Below are 20,123 nucleotides of genomic sequence, written 5' to 3' on the forward strand. Positions count from 1 at the left end.
CTGTTCCCAAACATCAAAGCCAAATGTACCTGAATCTCTACATCTCCATGTTAGAGATGAGAAAACTGAGGCTTGTCTAGAGTCACATAACTAGAGGATTGATAGCCATGAAATGCAAGTCTATTTGACTCCAAAGCCCATCCATTGAGACTGCCTCATGAAGAAACCATGTATTTTGGTCAGAAGAACATAGGGAGTTTGTGAATGAGCCTTGGTTTGGAAATGGGCTAAAAGATGCTTGGGGAAATTCCAAATGAGTCGATACCTAGGGGAAGATCAGGCAGGCAGGCCTATGAGAAGGGAAGGGAAAGCTGTGACGGAGGCACATGCACAGGTGCAGATTCGAGAGGTGGCTGACAGGGAGCACTTGGACACAGAGGTGGGGGTGGGGAGCTTCCTGTGTGCTGCAACAGACAGCCCATTTCACCTCATCAATGATAGTTTGTAATGATGAAGAAATTGTGAGTGCAAGCATCTATGATCCAATTAAATGGTTTTGTGATAGGAAATGGAGCATACTTTTCAAGTGGTATCCAGTCAGAGATTAATAGGAGGCGCTGGACCGTGGCCGGAAATAGTGCTAGTGGATGGTAAGGTACATTGCATCTGTGCTGAGGTTACAGCTTAGGAGGTAAGGAAGGAAGGCAGTGGCAGGGGGACTCAGAGCCCATGCCTACTTTCTGGAAGAGCGTGAGTAGCAGCAAATAGAACATCACTGTGGCAGCACCACTCCTACATGGGGCCCTTCGTGGCCTCCAGTAGCCAAAAGGCCGTGGCTGGAAGGGTGGTCCCTGGGACCTAAACCTCACCCAAGTACCTGCCTAGAGAAAACTGAGCCTCTTTTCCTCAAGGCTCTTCCAGTTACAAGTGATAGAAAGCTCAAAAGGCTTAAGCAGAAAAGGAGAATTTATTGGCTCATGTAACTGGGAAGCTTAGGAGTAGCCTAGGACGCTAGGGATTGGAGTCTTGTTCTCAGAAATTAGCCCTGTCCCGCCTTCCTTTTTTAACTCTGTTTCTGTTTGCTCCTGCAGACATGTCCTCCTGCAGCAAGGCTGCATCAGCCCAGCCTCACACTCATCCAGAAGGGAGCAAGCTCCAGCCTGCCAATATCTGAATATAAATCCTCACTGGTCCACCTTCACTCATGTGCCCATCTCTGGTCCAGTCAGTGAGGCCAGGCAGGTGGGTATCATGACAGCCCAGGCCTTGGTGTGGTGCTGAATTGGCAGCTTCGCCAGAACCACATGGAAGAATGAGGCACTTCTCACCAAGTAAGGGGGTGCTGTTACCTAAAGGAGGAAAGGGATGCTGGATAAATAGAAGCTGAATCCCTTAATTAGCAGAACTTGCCAGGGGATTCTCAGACCCAGAGCAATGGCTAATATCAAGGCCACACTATTATGAGGCCAGGGCTTTAGTGTCTTGACAAGACAGTGAAGAGGGAAGAGTCAACTACTGTGTGAAGGACAGTTGGTGGTGGTCCACACACTGCCTCATCTAGTTTTCGTAACTATTATCATCTTCATTTTACAGATGGGGAAACAGAGGATCAGAAAGTGAAGCAATTGTCCAAAGTCATTCAGCTAGTAAGTGTCAGAGCTGGTAAATGGAGGCACAGGTCTTCTTCATCCTCTGGCGGTGAGGAAAATGTTGTTTCCTGGTCCCCTTTCTTATCAAACTTCGCTGTCAGAGCCCTACACATATATCTTGTGACCCTTCAACCAGATTTTCTTTGGGCTGTTTCCAAAGCTCAAGATGTGAAAGATGTCTCCGTTTTCATCTCTGGTTTTAGGAGGGTGGGACATGCCATGTCGGTGTCCCTGAACAGACACAGAAAGCAGTAAGAAAAAGGGGAAGGATGGTGTTGCTTACACTGCCAAAGTGGTCACTAGGTCCCTGACTGAATTAACCAGCACTCAGCCTGGCTGTCAAGCCTCCCCTGTTCTTATACCTCGTGTAACAAATAGCACGGATGTGGCACAGTTAGCACATCAAGTGAAAAGTAAGAGATTGTAGTGAGTCCCAACGTGTCCCTAGTTCCTGCCTCTGATACTTTCTCGCTATATGACCTCTAACAAATAATCTCCATTAGCCTCAGTTTTCTCATCTGGAAAATGGGTTCACACCTGTTTTAAAGATGCGGTATCCTCATTCTAGTTGTTTTGCCCATAACTTCTGTCCCTTTTGGCCATGGTGGATGAGTGGTATCTTTCTGACCCAAGGGAAGAAAAATCACTAGCTGATAAGAGACTACTGATGTTCTACAGAGAATTTCAACTAAAAACAGTAAGGCTGCTGCCAAACCAGTGGTGGGTGCCTCAGGTGAAAGGCCCTGGGTGAGTGGGGTGGGCACAGCTATTTGGGCCGAAGCGCCAAAGAGATGAGCAGAGGAAGCCAGTCAAGAAAGAGAGCTTTGATAAGAGAGAAGTAGAACGAGAACACTGGCACGGCTCCTGAATGGTAGCATAACATGGGAGAGCTGCCCTTGGCTCCCTCCTCTTTGGATTGAGTGACATCCCTATTGCTACTTCATCTGAAGTTTCCATTCCTTATAGCAAACCGGTATAGATCACAGCACTGACAGGAGCAAAGAAGCGGGTGAGAGTTCTGTGTTTCTGACACATAGTAGGCGCCCGTAACTTTAGTACAGTTTTTCCCCTGGACTTAATTGAGGGAGATTAAACTCATTCACACTAGCCCCGTGTGACTACCGCCAGGTCTGTATTTGGGTCATCTTCCCTTCTATTCCAAAAACCATGGTCAAACTAACTCTGCAAGATATACTGCACAATTAGTGTGCACCTCTTAGCCTTGGCTAATTACCTCTTTTATCAATTAAAAATATTTTCCCATTAAGCCAAGGAGTTGAGAGGGAGAAAGGAGTCTCCTCTATTTCTAAAGCCTCTGAAAATCCAGCAAGATAATGTCACTGATTTGGTTAATTTCAGGTGCACATCGGGCCATTCAACCTAGGTGAATTTAATGACTCAGGACAGGCCGGGCGATGAATGTCCCTGTAAATCATTTATAATTGCAAGCATAAAAATTAAAAATCAGTCTGAAGAGCAAGATAACGTAATGCTAATGACGGAGGGCAGTAATCTGAAGATAGAGGTTCCCCGCTTTAATCAGGCCCATTCGGATGACGGAGCACTAAGCCTCTAGGGGATTGTTCTGGAAACAAAAGACTGGGAACCTACTTCAGTCTTTAATGACTCACCATGATAAAAGAAATTAACTGAATTTTCATATTATAATTATAAAACTTAATAGGGAATTTTTTCCCCTTCATACTTTTTATTTTTCTCCTAGTCGAGATAAACCAACATACAGTCTATTCTCCTTACGAGGATGACTTTAAAAGGCCAGTTATGTTCAGCTATGTCATGTTGAAAGTCCAGTTAATAAATTATGTCCAGGAAGAGGAGTTGCCGTTGCTATAATGGAAACAGTTTCTAGAGGTCTTAAGAAACTAGAAAATTCTTTGCCTTATTTTCAGTGTTTCTGTAATATACCTCCAAGTCAGTAATATACCTCCAAGTCAGTCAGAATCAACAATGGGGTGAGGAACAAAATATCACATCTGTCCCTTGGAATACTCTCAAATCACCAGTTAAACACCCTCCTTCCCTCACCTTTTCTGCCTGGTGGATACCTAATCATATTTCCAAGTCTTGCATTCAGGTGGAACTTCTTCCAGAAAGCCTTCTCTGACCATCATCCCTCCTTCCCCTTTTCCCCACTCTTTTCATCACTCTCTTCTGGGTTTCCTCTGAATCTGGTACACAAACTCAACCCTGGACTTATCACACTTGTTATAACATACAATACAGTAAGACTGCATTCTCTCCTATAAAACTATAATTTCTTTGCGAGGAGACTGTCTGGAAACCATGACCAGTTGACTCTGAACACTTGGCACATCATAGGCATTCAATAAATATTTGTCAGCTGACTGAGATTGACCTTAACTGCAGGCTAACCTAGGACAGACAAGTGACAGAAAAGTCAAGAAAACACCTTTAAGCACTGATGAATAAAAATTACAAAGAGAGATAAGGGGGGAGGGAAATGTGTTTTAGTTTTTAGTAGATAAGCTTCTGTAAATAGACACACACGCACACACACAAATTCTTGCTCTTGATAATAAAAACAAAAAGTGGGTATTTTACCCGGAGGTTTCAAATATTTCCAATAGTCCTTGATAAAATTACAGTCTTGGGGGGAACTGAATGGTTCAATCAGTAAAGCATCTGACTTCGGCTCAAGTCATGATCTCGTGGTTTGTGGGTTCGAGCCTCACGTTAGGCTCTGTGCTGACAGTGCACAGCCTACTTAGGATTGTCTCTCTCTCCTTCTGTCTCTGCCCCTTCCCCACTCACACTTTGTCTCTCACACAAAATAAGTAAATAAACTTAAAAAACTTTTTTAAATAAAATTACGGTCTTTTCCCAAGCAGCTGGGATGATATCACTCCATATAATTTCTTCTCTGCATGAGTTGTATATAGTCCTATTGTGAGGTGAATGAGTAAGGAATTACCTGCGAGCAAAAGAAACTGACTTCAATCAACTTAAGGGAAAGGAGACATATTTTGTTAAGGGAAAGGGCATATTTTGTTATTAGGATGTAGAAGTGTGTCAGCAAAGGCAGAAGAAGGCACCTGGCCATCTAGGCATCAGGAGGAATGGAACTGAGAACTGGGACATTACCCCATCCACAGGAACTCTCTCTTTCTCTAATGGATCATATTCCCTCAGTCTCTTTCTCCCTCTCTACCAACCTAGTGTGTGTCAGAATCACCTGGAGGACTTGTTAAAATGCAGATTGCTGGGCTCCTCTCCAGAGTGCCCAAATCAGTAGGTCTGAGGAAGGGCCTGAGAATTTGCATTTTCAACCAGTTCCCAGGCAATGCTGCTGCTGGTCTGAGCACCAACTTAGAGAACCACTGCTCTATACTGGTCAGTGCACAGGCAGGAAGATGGCCACTAGAGCTGCTACATTGGCAGGTCACAGCTCTAGCCACCAGGAGAGACTCACTCTGGTGCCATCGCCAATTTCCTGGGAGACAGAACTGACTGGCTAGGTTGCAGTGAGATGTCTACCCTGGGCTCTCAGCTATGGCCAGACACATAGCCGATTGTGGACATGGGGGGCAATTCCCAGGAAGGAGTTGCCGGTCAGACAACCCAGGGGGACTGACACCAACATGAAGAAGTCTTTCGTTTTTACTGGACCAGTAGAAGCCTGGGTGCCTTTATCACAAGAAAATCTCAAGATTCAGGAAACTCACTCTCAACTGAAATAAAACTTGGAGTTGCTCCCACCTCTGCAAACAATCGCCCCTTGTCAATGTAGAGAGTCAGGAAGGAAGTGAGACTTCCATCGGGCTGTGTGAGACACTCCAGCAGAGGGTGGAAGAGCTTGATCTAGAGCATTTTCTTTTTTAAAAAATGTTTACTTATTTATTTATTTTGAGACAGAGAGACAGAGAGAGACAGAGAACAAGCAGGGGAGGGGCAGAGGGAGAGAGAGAGAGAGAGAGAGAGAGAAGCCCAAGCAACCTCTGCACTGTCAGCACAGAGCCCAATGTGGGGCTCAAACTCACAAACCTGGAGATCATCATTATCTAAGCCTAAACCAACAGTCAGGTGCTTAAGTGACTGAGCCACCAAGGCGCCCCTAGAACAGTGGTTCCTAACCAGGAAAGACTTTGCCACCCAGGGACATTTGGTAATTTTGGAGACAGTTTTGTTTTTCACAACCCGGGCTGGGGGGATGAGGTGATTATGACAGCTAATGGGTAAAGGCCAGAGATGTACTGAACATCCTATAAGGCACAGGACAGCCCCCACAACAAAGAATTTTCTGACTCAAAACGTCAATAGGGTCAAGGTTGAGAAATCCTGTCTAGAGCCTACAGGATCCACAAAAACAACAAACAAAGACACAAACAAACAGAAACGTACAGCCTTTATACCCACAAAAGGGGCAGCCATGCTCCCACTGGCTGAATACCAGTCCCACCTGCTCAGATTGGGGTACTACACTGCTGCTTGCTGGCTGAGTGAACTTGGATAAGCCACAACACCTCTCAGCTTCAATTTCCACATACATAAAATGAGATAACAGTGGTGTTGGAGGGAATTCAATGACTTAATAGTTGTAAATAATTTAGTCCCATTCCTGGTACATAAGTACTCCTTATATGGTTGTTACATATCAATACTCTTATTCTTATTAATTTGTGAATGGAAATAAATCTATTAACAGATTTCTCAACAGAAAGTTTGCAGGCCAAGAGAAAGTGAGATGATATATTCAAAATACTAAAAGAAAAACAATGTTAACCAAGAATATCATACCTGGCAAAGCTGCCCTTCAGAAATGAAGAGAAAGATTTTCCCCTAAAAACAAAAGCTAAGGGAGTTCATCACCACTAGACCTGACTTACAAGAAATGCTAAAGGGTGTGCTTCAAGCTGAAGTAAAAGGGTGCTAATTAACATTGTATAGAGAGAGCCCAAATCACGCTCTGTACTGACAGCTCAGAGACTGGAGCCTGCTTCAGAGTCTGTGTCTCCCCCCTCTCTCTCTCTCTGCCTTTCTCCCACTCACTCTCTCTCTCTCTTTCAAAAATAAATAAACATTTTTAAAAAGCAAAAGTATAAAGTTTTTGTATGCTATGGAAGTTAACATGTTATCAGCTTAAAATAAAATATTTTAAATATAAGATAATTTATGTAAGCCTCCTGGTGACAATAACAACAACAAAAACCTGTAGCAGATACACAAAAGATTATGCTAAAAAGGTTAAAGCATACCACCACATTAAAAAAAAAATCCTCAAACCACAAAGAAAGGCAGCAAGAAAGGAAGGTGCAAATGATCCTACAAATCACTTAACAAAATGGCAATAGTATGTTCTTGCCTATTCATAATCACTTTAAAAGTAAGTGGATTAAATTCTCCAACCAAAATACACAAATTGTTGGATAGGTAAAAAACAAGATCTAATAATATGCTACCTATAGAGACTCACTTTAGCTTTAAGGACATACAAAGACAGAGAGTAAAAAGATGGAAAAAGATATTTCAAGCAGATGGTAACCTAAAGAAATCAGTGGTACCAATACTTCCATCAGAAAAAAATAGACTTTAAGCTAAAAATGATAAAAAGAGACAAGAAAGTCATTACATAATGATAAAGGGGTCAATCCATCAAGAATATATAACAATTCTACATATTTATATGCCTCCAACATCAGCACACCTAAATATGTAAACCAAATACAGAACTAAAAGGAAAAATAAAGAGTAATACAATAACAGTTAAGTACTTTAATACCCCATTCTCAGCAGCAGACAGATTATCCAGAGTCAGTAAGAAACGATGGATCTGAACAACACTATAGACCAAATGGACCTATCACACATATATAGAACATTCCACCCAACAACAGCAGAATACACATTCTCCTCAAGTATATATGGAATATCTTTTAGGATAGATCATGTTGTTGGGCTACAAAACAAGTCTCATCAAATTTGAGAAGACAGGAACTATATCAAGTTATCTTTTCTGGCCACATAGTATGAAATTAGAAATTGGTAACAGGAGGAAAGTGAGAAAATTTGCAAATACATGGAAACACACTTCTGAACAACCAATGGATCAAAGAAGAATAAAAAAGAAAAAAAAAATACCTGAATAAAAAAAATAAAAAAAAAATACCTGAGACAAATGAAAATGAAAACTCAACCTATCAAAATTTGTGGGATACAGCAAAAGCAGTTCTAAGAGGGAAGTTTAAATTAAAAGAAAGATCTCAAATAAACATCTCCAGGAACTAGAACAAGAGCAAACTAGGCCCCAAATTAGCAGAAGGAAGGAAGTAACAAAGATTGGAACAAAAGTAATTGAAATAGAGAACAGGAAACAAAGGGAAAAGATTAACAACACAAATGAGAACTAATAAAGGGATTCAGTAAAGTTGCAAGGTATGAAAATTAACATACAAAATCAGTTGAGTTTGTATAGACTAACAAGGAACTATCAGAAGAAGAAATAAGGAAAACAATCAAAAACGATAAAATAATTAGCAATACACTTAACCGAGAAGATGAAAGATCAACACTGAAAATTATCAGCATTGATAAAATAAATGGAAGAAGACACAAGTAAATGGAAAAACATACTGCATTCATGGATTGGAAGGGTTAATATTATTACAGTTTCGTATTACCCAAAGCCATCTCAATGCAATCCTTCTCAAAATGGTTTCATGTATATAAACAACAGAGTACAAGCAACAAAAACCAAACATAAACAAGTAGGACTACATCGAACTAAAAAAAAAAATCAACAAAATGAAAAGAGAAGCTGGAAAATATTTGCAAACCACATATCTAATAAGGACTTAATACCCAAAATATATAAAAAACTACAACTCAATAGCAAAACAAACAGGAAAAAAAAACCCTAAAAAGCAAAAACCCAAACAACTGATTTAAAAATGGGCAAAGGATCTGAGTAGACATTTTTCCAAAGAAGACAGATACGTACATGAAAAGGTGCTCAACATCACTAATCATCAGAGAAATGCAAATTAAAACCATACTGAGATTTTACCTTATACCTAAGAGAATGGCTATTATCAAAAAGATAAGAAATAACAAGTGCTGGTGAGGATATGGAGAAAAGAAAACCCTTGTGCACTTTTGGAGGAAATGTAAATTGGTATTGGTGTAGCCACCAAGGAAAACAATATGGAGGTTCCTCAAAAAAAAAAAAAAAAAAAAAAAAAAAAAAAAAAAAATATATATATATATATATATATATATATATATATATATATATATAACTACTATATGATCCAGCAATTCCACTTTGGGTATTGATCTGAAGGCAATTAAAACACTAACTTGAAAAGATAAATGTATCCCCATGTTCACTGCAGCATTATTTACAATAGCTGAGATATGCAGACAATCTAAGTCTTTATCTATCCATGAAGGGATAAAGAAAATGTAGTACACATATGCAGTGGAATGTTATTTGGCCATAAAAAAGGCAATTTTGCCATTTGCAACAACCCTCAAGGTTAATCCATGTTGTCACATGGGGATGCATTTATCTTTTCAAGTTAGTGTAAGTGATATCAGTCAGAGAGAGAAAAATGAACACCATATGATCTCATGTATATATGAAATCTAAAAAAACTGAACTCCTAGGAACAGAAAGCAGATTGATGGCTGCCAGAGGAGAAAAGCAGGAAAAATGGGTGAAGGTGGTCAAAGGACACTAAGTTCTAATGATAAGATGAGTAAGTTCTGGAGACATAATGTACATAACTGTGACTATAGTTTACAATATTATATATATATGGAAGTTGCTAATAGCGTAGATCTTTGTTTGTTTTAAATGTTTATTTGAAGAGAAAGAGAGAGTCGGAGAGGGGCAGAGAGAGACGGAGAGAGAGAATCCCAAGCAGGCTCAGTGCTGTCAGCATGGAGCCTGACACAGGGCTCAAACTCACAAACCGTGAGATCATAAACTGAGCTGAAACTGAGTGTCTGCTCCCCAACTGAGCCACCCAAGCACCCTGCTAACAGTATAGATCTTAAAAGTTCTCACCACACACCAAAAATTATAACTGTGAGGTGATAGATGTGTTAAATAATCTGTGATAATCGTTTAGCAATATATACAAATATACAAATGCACACCTTCAAGTTACACGATGTTATTTGCCAATTCTGTATCAATAAAGGTGGAAAAATCCAATATTAAAAAAAGAAGGTTAAGCTTTTCCAAAAACGAATAAATGGGGTGGGAGGAGGCTCTCATTTTTTTAGAAAGGAGACACTAGACCTTGTGAGCGGCATCATTCTGCATTCTCTCTCCATCTCATAGCAAAGTGTTCTTATGTTGGCACTTTTCATACTGAATTAGGGAAAGTGAATATTAATCTGAGCTGATACTAATCACCCATGACAGAAAATTCCCACTCTGATCAAACTTTCATAACATATTAGGAGTAAAAAGCCCTCTCTCCTGCCTCTCACAGGTCAATCTCCACGCTGCCTATAAGCGTATGGTAGTAACAAGCATCTGTCCATCTGCAAAAGGCTCCTTAACATAGGTCGGTGACAATGTGAAAATTGAGACTACAACTGAAACATTACATGGCCCAGTGACAAGGCCAGCCTCCATTAAAGTGGACAGTAGGATCCAGTGTTCCCTTGATTCTCCAGAATGCCAGCATAAAGCTCTGCCCACAACGATGCCACATTGGGAGAATATTAAATATAGGAACTTTTGAGCTGAAAAGACCTTAGGTGTCTTCTAATCAAATTCTCTCACTTTTGAGCTATCAGTTCAGGAAAGAGGCTACTGGAATTTATCTCACCACAAGACATTAAATCTTCTGCAGGAACTGGACATTAACCAGAGCAGAGAAATAATCTGAAAGTCTTTGCCTTCTAATGCAATTTTTGATAGATAGTCCTTTAAAATTTGGGGCCCAAATCTAGCTGGGCTTTGTGGTGTTTTATTTTTACGTAGTCTTGATCCAATATGGTAGTCTTTGTCATTTAATGGGTTACATTTCTTGTGATTACTGAGTTGTTTATGCCTTCATATTTTGTTTTTTCCATTAGCTAATCCATTTTCCTGGCTTATCTCCTTTCTTTTTCTGGCTTCTTTTAGATTGACAATTTTTTTTTTTAATTTTTTCATGTTTATTCATGTTTGAAAGACATAGAGAGAGCACAAGCAGGGGTGGGGCAGAGAGAGAGAGGGATACAGAATCTCAAGCAGGCTTCAGGCTCTGAGCTGTCAGCAACTCACAAACTGCGAGATCATGACCTGAGCCAAAGTCAGACGCTCAACTGACTGAGCCACTCAGGCGCCCCATAGATTGACAAAATTTTTAATAATTCCTCTTGTCTATTCAGTGGCTTAAAACCAATAGATTGTATTGTTATTCTTCTACTGGTTATCCTCAATATTTTAGCCTACCCACTTAGTTGTATATTTGTACAACAAAGTCTCAAATTATTCAGTATTTCTATCTTCATCCCAAATGTGACACAGATATTATCATGTGAAAATGACTATATGGCCCTGAAGACTGAAATATTTACTATCTGGCCCTTTCAGAAAAAATTTGCAGAACCCTGCTCTAGAGGAATAGCTTTGTGGGGTAGAAAAATTTTAGGTCAATGGTTATTGTCACTCAACACTTTGAACATATTATTTTAGTGTCTGCTGGCCTTTACTATTGCTTACAAGAAGTTAGAGTTTTTGTATTACAGTTTTACTATGATGTATCTAGATGTGAGTTTTTCTTTATATTTACTGCTTGGAATTTGGTCATGCACTTTGAACCTAAAGAGGTCATGTCTTCAGTTTCTTTTCAGATACTATTTCTGTACCAATTCCTATATTGTAGTCCTTGGTCTATCCTCCATGTCTGTTAACTTTTTTAAAAACCTTACTGATTTGTTTTATTAAAATGTTCTCCCTCTTCATCTACATTTTGAATTATCTCAGTGCTATCTTCCAATTCATGAATTCTGTCTTCAGCTGTTATAATCTAGAGTTTGTCCTGTTACTTTTTTGATTCAGTGACTATAATATTTTATTTCCAATACTTCTTATTTGTTATTTATTGATTGCCTTTCATTGCTCCCCTTGTCTGACAGCTTTCCAATTATCTCCACAAAGTCCACCCCAAACAGATCTTTTATTTTTTTTATTTTTTAATTTTTATTTTCAGAGAGAGAGAGAGAGAGAGAGAGAGAGAGAGAGAAACATGTGTTGGGGAGGGGAAGAGAGAGAAGAGACAGAGGAGCCAAAGCAGGCTCTGTGCTGACAGCAGAGAGCCCAATTCAGGGCTTGAACTCACAAACCATGAGATCATGATCTGAGCTGAAGTCAGACACTTAACCAATTGAGCCAACCAGGTGCTCCCCAAACCATCTTTTAATGATATCTCAGAGCTCCTGTACCATGTGCTATTGCAAAAACATAGATTCAGTCATGAGGCAGGGGGCAACCTGGCTAAGTTCTTACTTGGGAGATTCTGTGTTCTCCAACCTCCATCACTTTATAATCCAGTGGTTTCAACTAGGGCTGATTTTCCCACAGGGGATATTTGGCAATGTCTGGAGTAGTTGTCATTGTCACAACAAAAGATGGGTGTTTGCTATTAGCAGCATCTGGTGGGTAAAGGCCAGGGATGTTGCTAAACATCCTACTGTTAGAGAACAACCCTATTACAAAGAATTATCTGGTACACAGTGTTATTAGCATTAGGGTGAGAAACGTTGGCACAGCCCCACGCAGTGGTCAGCACTTTTAGTCCCTTCCACGAAGGAGCCACAGCCTAGCTCCAGGCTAGCTCCACAGCCTAGCTAGCTAGGCTAGCCACTGAAGCAGCAGTGAATGTGGCCCAGTGAACACTATTAATCTTTTTTACCCCCAGAGGTGGACCTCCTAACCGTCCTTGTTGACTTCCAGACCCAGAGTCACCAAGCCCAAGGACTCCACCCCATTCATGTTGCACTTCTTGTCCACAGAATTATCTTATTTCTGAGCCTGGCCTTTTAAATCTTTTTGGTTTTCTACTTTAATATTTTATCTCTCATTACTATGGATTTGGAGCAGAGATATTGGGTCAAAGCATGAATCCACTCAGCCACCTTGACCCAAGCCAACTTCCTAATGGGGTAAGTCTACCTCAATCAACGAGTGTTTTTTTTTTGGGGGGGGGAGGGCTTTTCACATTTATTTGTTTGTTTGTTTGTTTGTTTTTGAATAAAGATATTAGATATATGAATATGCTCTAACACAACTCCTGATACGAGATAATACCTCTCAGATAGAATCTTCTCAGTTACTTTTTAGCAGCTAAAATAGGCCTTTCAACAGATCTCCATCTAAAAAGCTTACAGCTGGCAGGTAAAAAAGATACCCCTGGGGTGCCTGGGTGGCTCAGTCTTCAAGCATCAGACATCTTGGGTTAGGTTGGTCAGGTTCCACACTGACAGTGCAAAGCCTGCTTGGGACTCTCTCTGTGTCCCTCTCTCTCTGTTCCTCCCCCCACTTCGGCTTCCTCTCTGTCTCTCTGTCTCTCTGTCTCTCTGTCTCTCTCTCTCTCTCTCTCTCTCTTAAAATAAATGAATAAACTTAGGAGGGAAAAAAAAGGTACCCCTGATGAATGCCTGCACCTTTCACAGGAGCTTCTCCTACATTTATAAGATGCATGGGTTTTAGGGTGGAGATTTTTGAGGACTGCATTTCAAGAAACAGATTCCTCCCCGTGACATATGTTCCTGCTTCCTGTGTCTTGTTGATCCCGTGAGAACTGCTGTATGGAAAGGAGACAACTATGAAATGCCCATGGCAGGGGTCTACATCTCAGACGAGATTGTAGGAGCAGAGTGTGCAGAGGATTGATGACTTTATCACTATATAGTGACCTCCTCTGCCTCTTTTCACAGCAGACCCTAAGGTTTTCTGACACTGGACATTGTCATCCAACTCCCCCACTGGGGTCTGAGTGGGTCTGAGTGATTTAGGGGCAAGACCAGGGCTCAGGTACATGCCGCATTCCACACAGCTTCTGATTCAGATGCCGCACATCCCCTACAGCGTCTCCCCTCTAAGGAACGTCCAGCCCAGGCAGCGGTGCGTTTCCTAGAGATGTACAACGTCTACCCCCAGAACAGTATTTATCATGGGTCTGCTTCTCACTCTCTCTGGACACATTCAATTGCCTTCATGGGACACTTGGCCCAACTGACTTCTCTCTCTGAGGAAACTGAGTTTGAGTCATTAAGACATGGTCATTGCCCTGTGGGAAATCTAACCTTCTAGAAGGTCATGTGGAATTGGGAGCTGAAGACATCATGTTGGGTTCACAAAGATAAGGCCACGTGTACACAGGGCCAAATGTACGAGAGCACCCAACTGAGGGGCAAGTGAGCACCGAACCCAGCTTGCCACGCTGTGTGCCCGGGAAGGGGCACTTTCTCCTAATTTGCACAAAGTTGTCACATTGGCTAGCAGTGGCTCTTCTGTGCAAGTGGATGAGTGTGGACAGACACATGTGTTCTGCAAAGATAAGAATGAAGGAAATGAGCATCAGTGATGAGAGATATGTAGCCTCAGGGAGAAGGCAAGAGGGAGCCATTGCCTGGGCCCTGAAAGTACCAAGTGCTTTGTTCCAGTGTCTATAACAACCAGCTCTACTTCCTGCCCTTGGCTTGCAGGAGATGTCCTAGTGTCTTTCTGAGAAATCCCCTTAATTATCTTTAATGAGTGGACTTCTGTCTCTTGCAATTAAAAATATCCTGTTGTAAATATATATATACACATATACACACACACATACACACACACACACGTGTGTGTGTGTGTATGTGTGTGTGTGTGTGTGTATGTGTGTGTGTATACATATACACTGTTGTGACTAAGCTGCAGGAGGGCAGGGGCTGTATCCCATTCACTACTGCATGCTCAGAGCCTAGCACAGTGTTCTCACATAATAGTTGCTCAATAAAGATTTGCCAAATAATGAAACTATATATATGTGAGTTTATCTAAGTTTATTTGTCTATTTATTCTTAAGTAATCTCTACACCCACCGTGGGGCTTGAACTCACAACCCCGAGATCAGGAATCACATGCTCTTCCAACTGAGCCAGCCAGGCGCCCTAAAGTTTGCCAAATAAATGCCTGGATGAGAAAGTAGTGACATGAGTGGTTTAAGAAAGTGGCAGCATTTGAGACTCCTCACCAAGTGCACCTGGAACAACAGAAGGATGAAGGTTTCTTCAGGGAAGTTAAATCAGTAACATTTTTCACCCGAAGCCACTGCCAAAATTTCAAGAGTCTAAAGAAAACACAGTGTGAGCCCCAATATTCAGAGGGCTATGATGCCCACTTAGCAAAAAGAAAATTTACCTTTGTGGTGAAATAAAACTCCTGAAAATGTTTTGCAATTTAAAAGCTCAATACCTAAATTGAAAAAAATTTTAATCCTTTCTGGAATCACAGATATTACAGTTGATATGCTCTACAAAAGATCGGCCTATCTAGCACTATTGTTTGAGGCAGGAGCTCAGGGGCGCCTGGGTGGCTCAGTCCGTTAAGCCTCCGAATTTGGCTCAGGTCATGATCTTGAGATTCGTGTGTTTGAGCCCTGCGTCGGGTTCTGTGCTGACAGCTCAGAGCCTAGAGCCTGCTCCAGATTGTGTTTCCTCTCTCTTTGCCCCTCCCCCACATGCTCTCTCAAGCTCTCTCTCTCTCTCTCTCAAAAATAAACATTAAAAAAATGAAGCAGCAGCTCAGAGAGGTTCAATAGCTTGCACAAGGTCACACAGCAAACGTAGGGGAAGACAGCCTAGATCTCATGTCTTTGCCCTCTTCAGGCAGTGTTTCTAGTATACCAAACTGTCCTTGGCAAAGGAGGTTCTCTTCTCATTTCTCTGCTACTACAATTAAAAAGATACCTCTTATGCTACCCATTGAAACAGTTCCCATTTACTACTTTTGGTTCTTTTAACCCCGGTCAAATGGTTAGAGTAATGACTGCATTTATGCATTTATAAATTGAGCGCACATTTAAGAAACAACAACCCATCAAATATGTCAGCTTCATTGCAGCTAAAGTTTTAAATGATCAGGTTACCAAAAAAAAAAAAAGTGCAATTTTCTGCTGTATTATTGCCTGTGAAATATTACAAGTGCAAAATGTAATTACCTTAATGCTATTTTTGATATCATATCAGCAAATTATGCTGAGTCCCCACTGTGACACTTCTATCAGGGTAAGCATTATCCTGTTGTGAGTGTCGATCCCTGGGGAAAATGAAGTCGCTCAAACGGTTTGGATGCTTCAGCAATTAGCCACCCCGAGACTGCCTCGAAGGGCTGATTCTGAGCCACTTATGGAATGTTTAACCTGTAAACATCTAGGATATTTACCTCCTGTTTGTTTTTTTCCCAATGAAGCCCCAGAGAATCTTCTTTATGCAAGCAAAGGATTATTAAATGTAATAATAACTTTTCTCCCTCTATTTTCCTTCCTAATCAACAGCAAATCCCCTCTGCTATTAAAATGCACACCACGAAAACTGGAAAAAAGAGGTAATAAGTATATATCATGCTGAAGACTAATACCAAATGCCACGAGGAGAAAAAACACACACAATGTGATGTGTTGGAGGGTTAGCTATCTTCACGTTGAGCAAACAAAAATAATAACTTCCAGCAACCTCTGGAGGCCAGTGATTTGTTTTCTGAGCTTCAGAAGCTTTATCAGGAGATTAGAAAGGATACAAAACACACAAACACTCTTAAGCTTTGCAGAATAGCTTCATTTACTTTGGGTGTGAATACAGTGTGCTCAAGTCAGATCCGACTTACAGTGAAAACAAACAAACAAACAAACAAACAAACAAACTAGGCAAAAATGACCCTGGGCACACCTAAGGTACCAATATCATGCAGACTTGCAAACAATTCCTCTACCAGAGTGAAAGACTCTATCCTGATCTCACTCTTTTGGAGCTCTGTTAAAAATTAAACTGGAGAGAACTTGTGATATAAATGCAATAGTAAGTTGTCAATATAATTCAGACTTGTGATCGAATTTGGTACAAATTGAGGTTTTGAGGCTGGAGAGTATTCGTAAAGAACTATTTTCTCTGCAGGATAAAACCAACCTCTCAGAAAAGGAACGGTTGCCTCCAACTTGGCAGTCTTTTCAGGCTTAGCTGCAAAGATGAAAATATTAAGGTCAGTTACTAGATCCTGAGCATCTCTGCATTTTCAGTGTCTATTTTAGGTCGAAAATCACCCCTTAGGCTGCCATTCCATCTGGAAAATGTAATTAATAAATCATCAGCTCTCAGCTCTGCACACTGCCTTGTAAAGTGAAAGAAAGCACCAGGAAAGAGAAAGAAAGACGAAGATCTATTTCTTATGTATCAGCCCCTAATGCTGCCCTGCACGCTTTTCTTAAGTATCCCTGGGTCTCCGGGAAAACAAGTGCTTGGATTTACGTGGACAAACTTGGCCTTCTCCTCCAAACACACAGAACTGTCCCTGCCTTTTCTAAACACCTGATCTCCAAGCCTGGGTCTATCACCCATCTCAACCACAGGGCTGGAAAAGGGAGGGAGAGACTGAACTACCTCTCTAGTGGGGCTCCAGGGCTCGACCAAATGCCCCTCCTGTGATGACAGCCTCAAGAAAGCCCAGAGGGAAGGAGGAGACCTGGTTGGGAAGCTCCAGGAGCACCCTTAAATCAGAATTAGATTGAATAGGTTCAAACCCAGGCTCTACACAGCTATGTGAACTTGGGAAAGTGACTTCACCTTTCCAAACCTCAGTCCCACTCCAGAGTAAGCACCTGACTATTAACTGTTATTACTGTGATTTAATGAACTTATTTAGAAAAGAAGCAATAGCATCTCACCCTAAGGAAACACCTCCTGGTGGATTCTGATTCAGCAAGAAAAATCATCTCAGGAGGCTTGGTGGAAGCTGTTCAGCAAAGCAAGCAAGTATTTTTATTTACATTTTTAAGAGGAAACTGATGTACAGAGATGTAAATGGCCAGGCCAAGGTCAAAGTGGTAGTTCAGGCCCCTGGTTTAAAGTCTGCCCAAGACCTCAGGGTTCCACCCCCACAAGGGCTTCACTCTTTTCATCTAATCTGAATGTATCTCTTGTCACTCTTAGGCCAGAATGGCTGTTCTAATATTACTACATTAAGCCTGAAGGCTTACCTTTTTTTCTTGGTCCTTTTTAGCTGCGAATTTATAATATTTACTTGCTCTGCATGCAGTCATGATTACTGTCTGAATTTGACCATTGTGGGGTGTGTGTGTGTGTGTGTGTGTGTGTGTGTGTGTGTGTTTATACAATCACAACCCTCCACAGCTAACTGGAGTGTGATCTTATTTGGCTTCTGGGTTTCTGTACCTCCCTGCTTTAGAGCGCCAGGTATTTGGGACTAAATCCAGCCTGAAATGTTATGTGCTCTGTTTAGTGCTTTTATGATGATTCTCTTATTATCTGCATGGGCTTCAGTACTAATTGTACATCACAATGGGTGGAAGCAGGCTGCCTGCAAGCAAAACAGGGGTGAGGGGTTGGAACAAACTGCTATTCCATAGAATCCAGGCAAGAAAGGGCCAAAGAAAGAGCTGTCAAAAGGAAAAGAGAAAAGGGGACAACTTGACTTTGCAGTTCTCTGAAAACAGGGCCTTGTGATGCCCCAAGGGTTAAATTAACTCAGGGCATTTAGCAAAGTGTTCTACCAAGAAAATATCTAGAAGATTAAAATAAATGTTATTCCTAAAATCCTAGGAGGGTGTCCAAAATAAACCTGAATCTGCAAACTCTAGAATCCATATGGTTACATTCAAGGGATGTTTGAAAAGGGAAATACAACATTTAAATTATTAAAATAGTCCAAAGACTTTGATGATAGTTGGCATACTAATTTAAGTATGAAGATTAAAATAGTCAAAAAATAAATTCCCAACCCTGAGTTTGAAAAGAAATTTTAAAAATCATCCTTCTGGTATTTATGCTACTAAAAGAACTCACAGGAACATAAGATTATGCTTCCCCTCTACAAAAATATTTCCAACAGCTTAGAAATCACAATGGGCCCCCAAATCATGATCTCTGGTGAAAGACTCCATTTACGTTACATGTAGTTTGCAAGTTATTTTAAAAGACCACATATGGCACTATAATGCATCTACAGAAGTTTGATAAATTGCATATAGAAACCAAATTATGTGGCAGTTCCTGGCATTTTTATTAGCTTAAAAGTGATTTTAGCATTGACATTTTGCACAGTGTAATGAAACACAAATTATAATTAGCAAACATCTTGGTGTTCATTCTCAAATTTATCTTTTGCAATTCCCAGTTTTCTGACAACAGCTCAGCCACTGGAGATGAGAAGGACAACCATTACCAGCCTTAAAATTTTTTTTTCAACATTTATTTATTTTTGGGACAGAGAGAGACAGAGCATGAACAGGGGAGGGGCAGAGAGAGAGGGAGACACAGAATCAGAAACAGGCTCCAGGCTCTGAGCCATCAGCCCAGAGCCTGACGCGGGGCTCGAACTCATGGACTGCGAGATCGTGACCTGGCTGAAGTCGGACGCTTAACCGACTGCGCCACCCAGGCGCCCCGTACCAGCCTTAAACTGAACTTCCCCATCAGTCTCTAGGATTTCAGCTCCTTCCACATTTCATATGGAGCTGGTTGGGACCATTTTAGCCTAAGCTTCAGGCCTCTTCACTCCCTGGCGACCCTTTCAAGGCCCTGGATTTAATTTTATGTTTGTAGTTTTGCATTCTCTTTTGTAAACAGGTCTTCCCAAATATATATATTTCAAGCCCCATAAAAACTGCCCATTGGTAGAATGGATGAACCTTCTCTAAGCATCTCTGTTAAGTCACGGATCGCAAAATGCCAGCCCCTTCCGCAATCCCTTCCCAACCAGGCCGCACTTGCCTGATGTTATCGTGTCACATACAGACAACTGCAGAGCGGCTGATACCATAAATGACAGGGTCTGTGGGTGATTCTCTTGTACAATGTAGGCCAATTCTATTAGTAAAAGATGGTTTCTTTTGAGATTTTTCTTTTGTGAACAGAAGCTTGTTGTTGACTAGTCCCTGCTTTTCGTGTGCAATGAAAATTTACAGATATCTCTGGAGTGAACCTTAGCATTCCAAAGCCATGGTTTTGGCCAATTTTGAGCAAGCATAGTTCTTTTAAAATTTTCAGACTTGCAAAATGGTATATAGTTTGGCTTTTTGTCTAAACATTGGAAAATTTCCTAAAAGTTCCATTTCTAATTTTATTTTGATTTAAAATTTTAATTTATGTAAGCACAGCTCAATCCAAAATGTTTAGTAAGCTTCATAAAAATATCTAAAATATCTAATCTCTTTTTTACTTTATTCAAAATTTGCAGATTGCACAAAGTAGTTATGTCTCTAAACACTGTCTGGAGTCTTTTTAAATCACTATGTAACTGCATTGCACCTTAGAGCTTCTTATGTATATAGCAATAAG

This window comes from Felis catus, chromosome D1 (assembly GCF_018350175.1).
Source record: "Felis catus isolate Fca126 chromosome D1, F.catus_Fca126_mat1.0, whole genome shotgun sequence".
Taxonomy (NCBI): Eukaryota; Metazoa; Chordata; class Mammalia; order Carnivora; family Felidae; genus Felis; species Felis catus.